Raw genomic sequence first — 14,482 nt, 5'->3', positions numbered from 1 at the left:
TCCCACAGTCTCTCACCATATCTTCCCACCTACTTACACATATGCCAATCCTATTATTGTGGATTATAGGTTGCTGCTCCTAAGGCCCACCTTTCTACTTGGACACCTGATCCCACCCCCTTTTACTTCATCCACATATCACTCCAGCAATTCTCCTATCTCTCCTTAATTACAAGGAGAGGAAAACTTCACAATCAAGGGAGGTATGTCTTGGGAATGCAGAACTGGTTCAAACAAAAACGTAACCCACTATATCAAACAGATTAAATTTTAAAAACACAAATTATTGTATCAATTGATGCAGAGAATCAACTGAAAAAGTTCAACATCCATTCATGACTTAAAAAAAAAAAAAAAAAAAAAAAAAAAAAAAAAAAAAAAACACGCAAGGCTGGGCGCGGTGGCTCACGCCTGTAATCCCAGCACTTTGGGAGGCCGAGGCAGGTGAATCACTTGAGGTCAGGAGTCCGAGACCAGCCTGGCCAACATGGCAAAACCGGTCTCTACTAAAAAGTGCAAAAATTAGCCTGGCATGGTGGTGGGCACCTGTGATCCCAGCTACTTGGGAGGCTGAGGCAGGAGAATCACTTGAACTGGGGAGGCAGAGGTTGCAGTAAGCTGAGATCACACCACTGCACTCCAGCCTCAGCAACAGAGAGAGGCTCTCTCTCAAAAAAAAAAAAAAAAAAAAAAAGAAACACCCCCCACACACACTCAGCAAACAGGAATAGAAGGGGATTTCTTTGACTTGATAAAGAGAATCTATAGACTGGGAGCACAGGCTCATGCCTGTAATCCCAAAACCTTGGAAGGCCAAGGCAGGCAGATCACTTAAGGTCAACAGTTCAAGATCAGCCTGGCCAACAACGTGGTAAAGCCTCAACTTTACTAAAAATACAAAAATTACCTGGCCATGGTGGCGCATACCTGTAATCCCAGCTCCTCAGGAGGCTGAGGCAAGAGAATTGCTTGAACCCAGGAGACAAGAGTTTGCAGTGAGCCAAGATTATACCAGCTCATTCCAGCTTGGGCTACAGAGTAAGCGAGACACCGTTTCAAAAAAAAAAAAAAAAAGAAGAAGAAGAAGAAGAAGATGTGGAAGAAAATCTTTATGGCATGGGCATAAGTAAAGAGTTAGTAGACAAAAAAGAAAAAAAGTAAAAAAAAAAACAAAAAAAAGTTATTAGACGAAAAGGCACAATCTAAGTAAGATACAATTGATAAATTGGAATTCCTCAAATTGTAAAACCTTTGCTCTTAGAAAATCACTGTTGAAAGAAGATAAACTACCAAGCGAGAAATAATATTTGCAAATCACATATTCAACAGAAAACTTGTAGCCAGAATCCACAAAAATCAATAATACGAAAACAAATAATCCAATTTAAATATGGACAAAAGACCCAAGCAGACACTTGACCAAAAAGGCTATAGTGTGGCAAATAAGCACATGAAAAGATATTCACCATAATTCGCCATTACGGAAATAAAAGCTAAAAGTACGATAACTACTGCCATATACTATGACAATACATAAAATTTTAAAATACAATATCAAGTGCTGGTGAGGATGCAGGAGAACTAGAACTCTCAAACCTTGCTGGCAGAACTGCTCTGGAACACAGTTTGGCAGTTCCTTATAAAGTGAAACATATACTTAACATATGACCCAGAAATCCCATACCAAGTATTCACCCTAGAGAAATTAAAACTATGTAAATAAAAATCCTGTACACAAATGTTTTGAAAAACTCCATTTCTCATCATCAAAAATGGAAACAACGCAAATATCCTTTAATGACTGAATGTATAGACAACGTGCGGTATGTATACCCATATAATGGAATACTAATCCAGAAGAAAAGGACACAAATTACTGATGCACAGACCAACCTCAATGAATCTCAAAGGCACTACACTGAACAAACAAAGCTACTCCCAAAAATCACTTATTCTTTTTATAATTCCATTTATATAGTAACAGAAAACAGACCAGTAGTGTCAGAATTTAGAAATGAGGAAAGGGTATGACTACAGAGAAATAGCACACAGCAGTTTGGGGGTTAATAGTACTGTTCTGTATCCTGGTTATGGTAACCAGGATTAACATATATGCGTTAACCCATCTATATGTGTGTTAAAGTTTATAGGACAATAAAAAAATTTATAAGCTAATTTTAAAAATAAAAGTGAAAAGGTAATTTTGAAAACAAATGACTTCTGCAAATAGGACAAGATGAATTAAATGCAATTTTCTCTATCCACTAAAAACCCTAGATATTATACATAAAACAAAGACAAGAAGGCTCTGAAAGGTGAAGAGAAACAAGCATACTTGCTAGAGATGTTGGAACCTCAGGAAATACAAGATGTTAAGTTCTCTGGGTTTTCTTTTCTTATTTGTAAACTCTTATTGAAATATAAATCATGGGCCAGGTGCAGTGGCTCACGCCTGTAATCCCAGCACTTTGGGAGGCCGAGACGGGTGGATCACGAGGTCAAGAGATCGAGACCATCCTGGTCAACATGGTGAAACCCCATCTCTACTAAAAATACAAAAAATCAGCTGGGCATGGTGGCGCGTGCCTGTAATCCCAGCTACTCAGGAGGCTGAGGCAGGAGAATTGCCTGAACCCAGGAGGCGGAGGTTGCTGTGAGCTGAGATCGCGCCATTGCACTCCAGCCTGGGTAACAAGAGCAAAACTCCGTCTCAAAAAAAAAAAGAAATATAAATCACATAGCATATAATTCACCCATTTAAAGTGTACACATCATTGGTTTTTAGTATATTTACAAGTTTGTGTAACCACTATCACGATTAATTTTAAAACACTTTCATGAGCCCCAAAAAACTCCATACCATTAGCAGTCACTTCACATATGCCCACAACTCAACCCCCCAGTTCTAGAGAGCTATGAATCTATTTTATGTCCCCATATATTTACCTATTCTGGACATTTCATATAAACGGAATCATACAATATTTTTTTTTTTTTTTTTTTTTTTTTTTTTTGAGACGGAGTTTCGCTCTTGTTACCCAGGCTGGAGTGCAATGGCGCGATCTCGGCTCACCGCAACCTCCGCCTCCTGGGTTCAAGCAATTCTCCTGCCCCAGCCTCCTGAGTAGCTGGGATTACAGGCACGCACCACCATGCCCAGCTAATTTTTTGTATTTTTAGTAGAGACGGGGTTTCACCATGTTGACCAGGATGGTCTCGATCTCTCGACCTTGTGATCCACCCGCCTCGGCCTCCCAAAGTGCTGGGATTACAGGCTTGAGCCACCGCGCCCGGCGGAATCATACAATATTTAGTCCTCTGTGACTGCCTTCTTTCACTTAGCTTAAATGTTTCAAGGTTCATCCATGTCATAGTATGATCAATACCTCATTTCCTATTACTGCTGAATAATATTCCATTGTATGGATATACATTTGGTTTGTCCATTCTTCAGTTGACAGACTAAATTGTTTCATTTTTTTAGCTACAATAAATAATGCTGGTACAAACATCGGTGTACAAATTATTGTCTGGACATACGTTTTTATTTTTCTTGGGCTTATACCTAGCAGTGGCATTGCTGGGACTTACAGTACCTCTTTTTGAAGAACTGCCCAACTGTTTTCTAAAGTGGCCACATCATTTCACATGTGGGTAGCAAAAACAAGGAAATCCAACGTCTCCCACTAGAGAGGTATAAGTGAAAGCCTAAGTAGGGAGAAAATAGACTCAGAAAAATGAACAGAGCCTCAGCAACCTGTGGAACTATAGCAGGAGAGAATAATATATAACATTAATGCCATCAGACTCCTGAAAGGCCAAGAGAATGAAGAGAGAGCTTTAAAAAAAAAAAAAAAAAAAAAGGGCCGGGCATGGTAGCTCACACCTGTAATCCAAGCACTTTGGAGGCCAAGGCAGGCAGATCACCTGAGGTCAGGAGTTCAAGACCAGCCTGACCAACATGGTGAAACCCTGTCTTAAAAAAAAAAAAACAAAAAAAAGAATTTATGTTCGTCTGGTTAGGAGTTGGGTTCTTTTACGTTTCCTGTAACTATTGGTGCCAGAGGCTTCATATACCTCGAGTGACCCTTGGTTTTGTCACTCGTCTTTTTATACTCCTCTCAGAGAAAATCTGTTTCCGATAAAGGAAAACTAAGAGGATTTGTCAAGAGAAGAAGGCAGAGCAAAAGAAAGGAAATAAGATAGAAAATTAAACATTAAGTGAGGAACTTATAACCTAATATAGCAATAATTATAGTAAGGTGGTGGAGCAAGATGGTAGAATAAAAGCCTCCACCAATTGTCCCCCTTGCAAGAACACCAATTTAACAACTAACTGCACACAACAGAATACCTTCATAAGAACAAAACATCACGTAAGCACTTACAGTACCTGGTTTTAACTTCTTATCACTGAAACAGGAACTGAAAAGGTAACAGAAACAGTCCTGAAACAGCAGCACCACCCCTCCACCATACCGCGGCAGTGGGAGCGGGGTACAGAAGGCATTCCTGTGTGCTGGCGGCACAGAGAGTGTGGCAACTGTGAGGGATTGAACTCGGCACTACCCTATTATAGCAGAAAGCAAAACCAGACCAGACTCAGCGGATGCCCACCTGTGGAGGGAGCAATTAAACCAGCCCTAGCCAGAGGGCAATCAATGATCCCAGCAGTCAGAATTTGAGTTCCTGCAAGCCTAGCCATCATGGGCTAAAGTGCTCTGAAAGGCAGTCTAGGCCACAAGGACTGCAAGACCTAGGCAAGTCCTAGTGCTGAACTGGGCCCAAGGCCAGGGAATGAGGTGAGCACGTGACCTACTAAGATGCCATCCTGGGTGGCTAAGGGAGTGCTGGCATCACTCCGCCCCTCACCCCAGGCTGCACAGCTTGCAGCTCCAAGAAAGATGCCTTCCTTCCACTTGAGGTCAGGAGACAGAAGAGGGGGAAGGATTTTACCTTGCATCTTGGAAACCAGCTCAGCCACACAAGATAAGGCACCAGTCAGAGCTGTGAGGCCCCCTTTCCAGGTCCTAGCTCCCAGACAACAGTTCTGGACACACCCGGGCCAGAAAGGAAGCCACTGCCTTGAAGAGAAGGGCCCAGTCCTGGCAGCATTCATCACCTGCTAACTGAAGAGCCCTTAGGCCCTGAATAACCAGCAGCGATGCTTTGGGTGAGACTCTGAGACTTGCTGGCTTCAGTGGAGACTCAGCACATTACCAGCTGTGATGGCTGTGGTGCAAGACTCCTCCTGAGAAAAGTGGAGGGAAAAATAAAGGGGACTTTGTCTTGCACCTTAGATACCAGCTCCACCACAGGGTGGTAGAGGACCAACCAGGCTCTTGGGGTTTTCAATTCCAGGATATGACTCTTGGATGGCATTTCTGGACCTGCCCTTTGCCAGAGGGGAACTCACTGTCCTGAAGGGTGAGTCCCAGGCCAGGAAGCATTTATCACAAACTGACCACAAACTGACCTAAGAGACCTTGGGCCATAACGGAACATAGGCGGTAGGCTGGCGGTACCTTCCAGTTTCCAGAAGTCAACCAGGTAGACTTCCGGGATTTTTGACTCTCGTCCCTGGCTCCCCTATGGCAACACTGGACCTGCCCAGGGCCTGGGGTAACTCACCGCCCTGAAAAGAAGGACACAAGCCTGGTTGGCTTTGCCACCTGCTGAGTGCAGTGGCACAATCTTGGCTTGCCGTGACCTCTGCCTCCCGGGTTCAAATAATTCTCCTGCCTCAGCCTTCTGAGTAACTAGAATTACAGGTGTGCACCACTATGCCCAGCTAATTTTTGTATTTTTAGTAGAGACAGGGTTTCATCACATTGGCCAGTCTGGTCTCGAACTCCTGACCTCAAGTAATCCACCCGCCTCAGCCTTCCAAAGTGCTGGGATTACAGACGTAAGCCACCATGCCCAGCCTGGTTCCATATTTGTAATCCGTCAGTGGAACCCACCACGTCAACAGACCAAACAAGAAAAATCATATAATCATATCAACTGATGCAGAAAAGCACTTGAGAAAATTGAATACCTATGAATGAGAATTTTTAAACTCTCAGAAAAAATAGTAATAGATGGATATTTTCTTAATTTGACAAAGAGCAACTAAAAACAAACATACAACTAACATTCCAAAAAATGGTAAAAGACTGAATGCTTTTCCCTAAGATATGGAACAAAGCAAAGATGTCTCCTCATACCACTTCTATTCAACATTGTACTGGAAGTTCTATGCAATAGGCAAGGAAAAGAAATGAGAGACATACAGATTGAAAAAGGAAGACAAAAGCTGTCCAAATTTGCAGAGGGCATGATAATCTACATAGAAAATCCCAAAATAGCTACCAAAAAAACCTCCTAGTACAAGTTGGTGAGTTTAGCAAAATCACAGATTACAAGATAAACATACAGAAATCAATTATATTTCTATATAAAAGCAACAACCATGTGGAAACTGAAATTAGAAGTACAACCCCGGCTGGGTGCAGTGACTCATGCCTGTAATCCTAGTACTTTGGGAGGCCGAGGCGGGAGGATCACCTCAGTTTAGGAGTTTAAGACCAGCCTGGCCAACGTGGTGAAGCCCCGTCTCTACCAATGACACAAAACTTAACCGAGCATGATGGTAGGTGTCTGTAATCCCACTACTCGGGAGGCTGAGGCAGGAGAATCGCTTGAACCCGAGAGGCGGAGGTTCCAGTGAGCTGAGATCACGCCACTGCACTCCAGCCTGGGTGGAGACTCTGTCTTAAAAAAATAAAAAAAAAAAAACTTATTACGATTGTTCCAAAAATTGGCACACTCAGATGTAAATCTAACAGAACATGTATAGGAATTACATTCTGAAAACTATAAAACACTGACGAATAAAATCGAAAAAGACCTAAATTAGTGGAGCTATATACTATGTTCAAGTTTTGGAGGGCCTATTATAGTTTATAAAATAAATGTAATTATCTCAAATTAATACATGACTTTAATAAAATTTCTATCAGAACCCAAAACACAACACTGGAGGTCCCAATATAAAGCAAATACTATTAGGCATAAAGTGAGAAATAGACTCCAATAAAAAATAGGAGGAAAATTCAATGCCATCTCCTTAGCATTGGACAGATCATCCAGACGGAAAAACCAACAAAGAAATATTGGATTTAAACTTCACTTTGTAACAAAGGTACCTAACAAACATTTCTAGAACATTTCATGGTGGCAGTGGTGGGCTGAGCATGCCTGCCCTTGGGCCCCATGGCAGTATACGCTGCCTAGTGTTAGCAGGTCCAGGCAGGCTGATTCTTGACCTTCAGATGGCTTGCTCAGGTACCAGAAATGGCAGCAGTGGACCAGGTGGATGGACAGGTTCTCAAACACTTGGGTAGTGTTCATGGCATGGGTGACAGCAATCACAGTAGTGGGAAAACCCTCTGAAACCCAAGTAGTCAGTCAGCACTAGCATTGAAACTGGCTGTGGTGGGTTGATTGACCTCGTCCCCAAACCTACAGGTGGGGTGTCTAGGTGGGTGCCAGCGATGGTTGTAGCAGCAGGTTGAGTGGACCCGATCTCAAACACCAGGAGGAATACTTAGGTGCCACTGGTGGTGGACTGGGCCAGGCCACCCTCAGGCTCCTGGATGGTGTGCTCAGGTCCAAATGGGCCGGATTCAGGCTGAGCTGTGCCCTCAGGCACCTCAATGGTGCTACAGATACCATCTGTGGTATGCAGAGGTGAAACGAGGCCCAGGCTGTTGGCAGAATGCTCAGGTAGAGGCGGCAGCAGCTGCACTGTGGCCCTGCTACTGGGGAGGACAAGTTTGCTTTACCTAGGAGTTGCCATTGGTAAGAAGCTGAGGGGTGTGGGTGTCTTGGCCCACAGCAGTTTGCAGCCATAGAGGTTGCAGGAAGTGGAATCTGTCCTTGGTGCAGGTGAGAATACATGGGCGCCCCTCTCCAGGGGGTGCAGGATTGCTGCCTCAGCCCTGCTTACAGAGCAGGATGCAGTCCACTGTGGGCTGGGCTCTAAAAATGGCACTGTGTCCCCACTGCTGCTTAGGACTCAGGGGCTTGTGGGACCTCCCATGAGTGCTTCCTCTGGAGCAATACCTTCATGAAGTTTCCAGGGAGCTCCCTATGTTAGTCTCAGGGCTCATAAGGGTCAAGGGGCTCTCTATAGCTAGGATTGTAGGAGTCCATGGTGGGAATGTGGACTCCTGGGGTCTCTCACTTATCCTTTTCCTGCATTGGAGAGTCTCCCCCAGCTCCCAAGTGAGCTTGGCCCAGTAGGATGCTTCGTTTCCTTCTCCTTCCTAGCTTTAGGTGTTTTCTGTCACTTTTCTGTCGAATTCCTGTGCTCCCTCTTGGATATTCTATTTGAAGTGTGATTATCTACTCAGTATTTTGGTTCTACTTAGTGGAGAAGGCTAATAGGAGATGCCTCTAATCAGCCATCTTGAAGCCCCTGACCCAGAAAAAAAATCTTGAAAGAAACAAAAATGGAAATACAACATACCAAAACGTATGGCATGCATCAAAAGCAGTTCTAGCCAGGTGCGGTGGCTCACGCCTGTAATCCTACTACCACTTTGGGAGGCTGAGGTGGGTGGATCACCTGAGGTCAAGAGTTCAAAACCAGCCTGGCCATCAAGGTGAAACCCCATCTTTAAAAAAAAAAAAGAAAAGAAAAAGAAAACAAAAGCAGTTATAAAAAGAAAGTTTATAGCAATAAATACCTACATTGACAAAAAAGAAAGATCTCAAATAAACAATCTAACTTTATACCTCAAGGAACTAGAAAAAGAAACTGAGGCCAAAGAAAATAAAGATTAGAGCAAAAATAAAAATGAAACAAAGATTAGAAAAACAACAGAAACAATCAACAAAATTGAGTTAGTTTTTTAAAAACTTAAGCAAAGTTGATAAAACTTTTAGCTAGACTAAGAAAAAGCATGAAGACTTAAATAAGATCAGAAATGAAAGGTTATGATATTACAACTGATACTGCATAAATATAAAAGATTGTAAGAGACTACTATAAACAATTACATGCCAACAAATTGGATAACCTAAAAGAAATGGATACATTTCTAGAAACACAAACCTAATATGACTAGATTATGAAGAGGTTGAATATCTGACCAGACCTATAGTTAGTAAGAATATTGAATCGGTAATCAAAAAATATCTCAACAAAGAAAAGACCAGGGCCATACGGTTTCACTAGTGAATGATACCATTTAAAAAGACTTAAGACAAATTTTTCTCAAAATCTTCTAAAAAAACAAAGAAGGGAGAATACTTCCAAACTCATTTTATGAGGCCACAATTACCCCACTAAAAAGCCAGATAAGGATCCTACAAGAAAAGCAAATTGCAAGGCAATATCCTCAATGAACATAGATGCAAAATTTCTCAACAAAATGTTAGCAATTATCAAAAAGACAAAAAAAAAACAAGTTTTGATGAAGATTGGTGAAAAAAGAACCCTGGTACACTGTTGTTAAAAATGGAGGCCAGGTACAGTGGCTCACATCTGTAATCCCAACACTTTTGGAGGCCAAGGCGGGTGGATCACCTGAGGTCAGGAGTTTGACACCAGCCTGACCAACACGGTGAAACCCCGTCTCTACCAAAAATACAAAAATCAGCTGGGCGTGGTGGCCCACACCTGTAGTCCCAGCTACTCAGGAGGCTGAGGTAGGAGAATCACTTGAACCTGGGAGGCAGAGGTTGCAGTGAGCCAAGATCTCGCCACTGTACTCCAGCCTGGATGACAGAGAGAGACTCCATCTCAAATAAAAAAATTAAAAAATTAAAAAATAGAAAGAAAATGGAAATTGGTACAGCCACTATGAAAAACAATATAAAGGTTCTTCAAAAAATTAAAAACAGAATTACCATTTGATCCAGGAATCCCACCACTGGATATATATGTTCAAAGGAAATTAAATCAGTATATTGAAGAGGTATCCGCACTACCATGTTCATTACATGTTATTCACAATAGCCAATATACATTAACAACCTGAGCAATCAACAGATAAAGAAATAAAATATATGTACAATCATGTGCTGCATAACATTTCAGTCAACATACACCACATATATCATGGTAATCTCATAAGATTATAATTGGAATGCTCCTAACACAAATAAATGATAAATGCTTGAGGTGATGGATATCCCAATTTCCCTGATTTGATCATTACAAATAATATGCTTGCATCAAAAATTACATGTACTCCATAAATGTGTGCAACTATCATGTACCCATAAAAATTAAAAAATATATAAACATGGCCGGGAGCGGGGGCTCATGCCTGTTAATCTCAGCACTTTGGAAGGCTGAGGCGGGTGGATCAGCCCAGGAGTTCGTAACCAGCCCAACTACCTGGTGAAACCCCGTCTCTAATAAAAGTACAAAAATTTAGCTGGACATGCTCGCTTGAACCCAGGAAGCAGAGGTTGCAGTGAGCCAAGACTGTGCCACTGCAATCCAGTCTGGGTGACAGAGACTCTCTCTGTCTCAAAAAAAAAAAGAAATCTGTAGAAGAAAATATTGGAAAATACTGCCGTTCCATATGATACTAGCTGTGGACCTGTTGCACATGGCTTTTATTATGTTGAGGTATGTCCTTCCATACCCAATTTTGTAGAGTTTTTGTCATGAAAAGATGTTGAATTTTGGCTGGGTGCGGTGGCTCACATCTGTAATCCTAGCTCTTTGGGAGGCTGAAGCAGGCAGATCACTTAAGCCCATAAGTTGGAGACTAGCCTGGGCAACATGAGAAAAACCCCATCTCTACGAAAAATAGAAAAATTAGCCAGCGTGGTGGCAGGCACCTGTAGTCCCGGCTACATGGGAGGCTGACGTTGGAGGATCACCTGAGCCTGGAGAGTTCGAGGCTGCAGTGAGCTATGATCGCACCACTGCACTCCAGCCTGAGTGACAGAGTAAAACTGTCTCAAAAAAAAATTATATAAACATCAACCCAAAATGGATACAAACTTAAACGTAAAACCTAAAATCATAAAGCATATAGAAAATATAGGGCAAAATCTTCAGAATCTAGAACCAGGCAAAGAATTCTTAGACTTGACATAAATGATCTATAAAGAAAAAAATCAATGGCCGGGCATGGTGGCTCACATCTGAAATCCCAGCACTTTGGAAGGCCGAGGTAGGTGGATCACCTGAGGTCAGGAGTTTGAGATCAGCCCAGCTAACATGGTAAAGCCCCATTTCTACTAAAAATATAAAACATTAGCTAGACGTGTTGGCACACGCCTGTAATCCCAGCTACTCAGGAGGCTGATGTAGGAGGATCATTTGAACCCAGAAAGCAGAGGTTGCTTTGAGCTGAGATCATGCCATTCCACTCCAGCTTGGGCAACAAGAGTGAAACTCCATCTCAAAAAAAAAAAAAAAAAAAAATCAATAAATAGGACCTCATCAAATTTTAAAACTTTGGCTCTGTGACTCTATTAGGAAGAAGAAAAGACAAGCTATAGACTGAGAGAAATTATTTGCAAACCACATATTCAACAAATGACTAGTATCTAGAATACATAAAGAACTCTGAAGACTCCAGAGTAAATAATAATAATAAATCCGATTCGAAAATGTGCAAAAGATACGAATACACATTTCACTGAAGAGAAAATACAAGTGACAGATAAATACATAAAAGATGTTCAATATCATTAGCCATTAGAGAAATGCAAACTAGCCGGGCGCGGTGGCTCACGCCTGTAATCCCAGCACTTTGGGAGGCTGAGGCGGGTGGATCACAAGGTCGAGAGATCGAGACCATCCTGGTCAACATGGTGAAACCCCGTCTCTACTAAAAATACAAAAAATTAGCTGGGCATGGTGGCGCGTGCCTGTAATCCCAGCTACTCAGGAGGCCGAGGCAGGAGAATTGCCTGAACCCAGGAGGCGGAGGTTGCGGTGAGCCGAGATCGCGCCATTGCACTCCAGCCTGGGTAACAAGAGCAAAACTCCATCTCAAAAAAAAAAAAAAAAAGAGAAATGCAAACTAGAGGCCGGATGTGGTGGCTCACGCCTGTAATCCTGGCACTTTGGGAGGGTAAGGAGAGTGATCATTTGAGGCCAGGAGTTTGAGACCAGACTGGCCAACATGGCGAAACCCCATCTCTACTAAAAATACAAAAATTAGCTGAGCGCAGTGGCATGCACCTGTAATCCTAGCTACTCGGGAGGCTGAGGCAGGAGAACTGCTTCAACCTGGGAATTGGAGGTTGCAGTAAGCCAAGACAGCACCACTGCACTCCAGCCTGGGTGACAAAGCAAGACTCCAACTCAAAAAAAGTAAAAAAGAAATGCAAACTAGTACCACAATGAAGTATCACTACACATCTAACAGAATGGCTAAAATAAAAACTAATAACACCACCAAATGCTGGTGAGGATGCAAAGAAACTATCACTTATAGATTGTCAGTGAAAATGTAAAATGGTACACCTACTGTCCATTTGCATTATTATAAAGGAATACCTGAGGCTAGGTAATTTATAAAGAAAAGAGATTTATTTGGCTCATGCTTCTGCAGGCTGTACAAGAAGCATGACACCAACATCTAATTCTGAGGAAGGCATCAAGCGGCTTCCACCCATGGTGGGAGGCAAAGGGGAGCCAGCATGTACAGAAATCACATGGCAAGAGAGTAAGCAACAGAGAACGGAGGTGCCAGACTCTTGTTGCCAGCTCTCCTGCGAACTAATACATTGAGAACTCATTCAGCAACCCCCGACAGAGAGAGATTTAATCTATTTATGAGGGAACTGCTCCCATAACCCAAACACCTCTCATTAGGCACCGCCTCCAACTCTGGGGATCAAATTTCAACATGATTTTTGGGGCACAAACATCCAAATTACAAAACCTACTCTGGAAAACAGTTTGGCAGTTTCTTCAAACAATAAATATAAAATTACTCCTGGCTAAGCACAGTGGCTCATGCCTGTAATCCCAGTACTTTGGGGAGGATTACCTGAGGTTGGGAGTTCGAGACCATCCTGAGCAACATGGAGAAACCCCATCTCTACGAAAAATACAAAATTAGCTGGGCATGGTGGCGCTTGCCTGTAATCCCAGCTACTCTGGTGGTTGAGGCAGGAGAATCGCTTGAACCTGGGAGGCGGAGGTTGTGGTGAGCCAAGATTGCACCACTGTATTCCATCCTGGGCAACAAGAGTGAAACTCTGTCTCAAAACAAAACAAAAGCAAAAAGCACTACTACTCCTATTGAACTCAGAAATTGCACTCTTGGGCACTTATCCCAGAGAAACTAAAACATGTTCACACCAAAATCTGTACCAAAAAAATGTTCATAAATGTTCAACCTAGCTTTATTGATAAAACTGGAATCAGCCCTAATGTCCTTCAACAGATGAAGGGTTAAGCAAACTAGTACATCTACACCTTGGAATGATATTCAGTAATAAAAAGGAACAAATTATTGTTTGTTGCAACAACTTGGACAAATCTCCAAGTAGACTAGTAGTTGCCAGGGTTTAAGGAGGGGATAATGACAGCAGAGAGGTGGGTGGTTATAAAAGGGTAACATTGATGGAGAACACCAGCTCATGCCTGTGATCCCAACACTTTGAGAGCCCAAGGCAGGAGGATCACTTGAGGCCAGGAGTTTGAGACCAGCCTGAGCAACAGCAAGACCGAATCTCTACAAAAAGTAATTTAAAAATGTTAGCCAGGTGTGGTGGCACGGACCTGTAGTCCCAGCTACTCCAGAGGCTGAGGCGGGAGGATCACTTGAGCCCAGGAGTTCAAAGCTGCAGTGAGCCGAGATGGTGCCTCAGCATTCCAGCCTGGGTTACAGAGTGAAATCCTGTCTCTAAAACAAAAATAAAATTAAAATGTTTTATATTTTGACTTTAACAATATCAACAATCTGTTAGTTACATAGTATTATAGTTTTGCAAGATGTTACCATTGGGGGAAACTGGGTAATGGTTACATGGAATCTCTCAGTATTGTTTTGTACAACTGCATCTAAAAATAAAAAGTTTAGGCCATACACTGTGGCTTACACCTATAATCCCAGCACTCTGGGAGGCTGAGGCTGGTAGATCACCCAAGATCAAGACTTCAAGACCAACCTGGCCAACATGGCGAAACTCCATCTCTACTAAAAATACAAAAATTAGCCAGGCATTGTGGCGCACACCTGTAATCCCAGCTACTAGGGAGGCTGAGGCAGCTGAGGCAGGAGAATCACTCAAACCCAGGAGGCAGAGGCTGCAGTGAGCTGAGATTGTACCACTGCACTCTAGCCTGGGCAACAGAGCAAGACTCTATCTCAAAAAAAAAAAAAAAAATGAAAAGTTTAATTAACAAATACATAGGAGTTAGCCAGGTGAAAAGGTACCAGAGTAGGAAAAAAGATGTATGGTAGATTGATTCCAGAAATGGTCTCCATAGTTCATGCCTCTCTCTATC

The 14,482-nt window shown here is 42.4% G+C and overlaps 1 protein-coding gene across 5 annotated transcripts in view; it reads right to left on the bottom strand.

Annotated features, from left to right (window-relative positions):
- GNL3L (G protein nucleolar 3 like) overlaps nt 1-14,482 on the bottom strand; it is a 96,494-nt gene that overhangs the window by 26,474 nt on the left and 55,538 nt on the right. Inside the window, exon 17 of one of the 5 annotated variants that reach the window (XM_074391826.1) lies at nt 3,629-6,756. The exons of 2 other annotated variants lie outside the window; for them this stretch is intronic. The gene's annotated coding sequence lies outside the window, so the exon portion shown is untranslated. 2 more of the 5 variants (XM_074391829.1, XM_074391828.1) reach the window with 2 other exon arrangements.

The sequence above is a fragment of the Saimiri boliviensis genome, chromosome X (assembly GCF_048565385.1).
Source record: "Saimiri boliviensis isolate mSaiBol1 chromosome X, mSaiBol1.pri, whole genome shotgun sequence".
Classification (NCBI taxonomy): domain Eukaryota; kingdom Metazoa; phylum Chordata; class Mammalia; order Primates; family Cebidae; genus Saimiri; species Saimiri boliviensis.
This window is presented reverse-complemented; position numbering and strand designations above follow the sequence as displayed.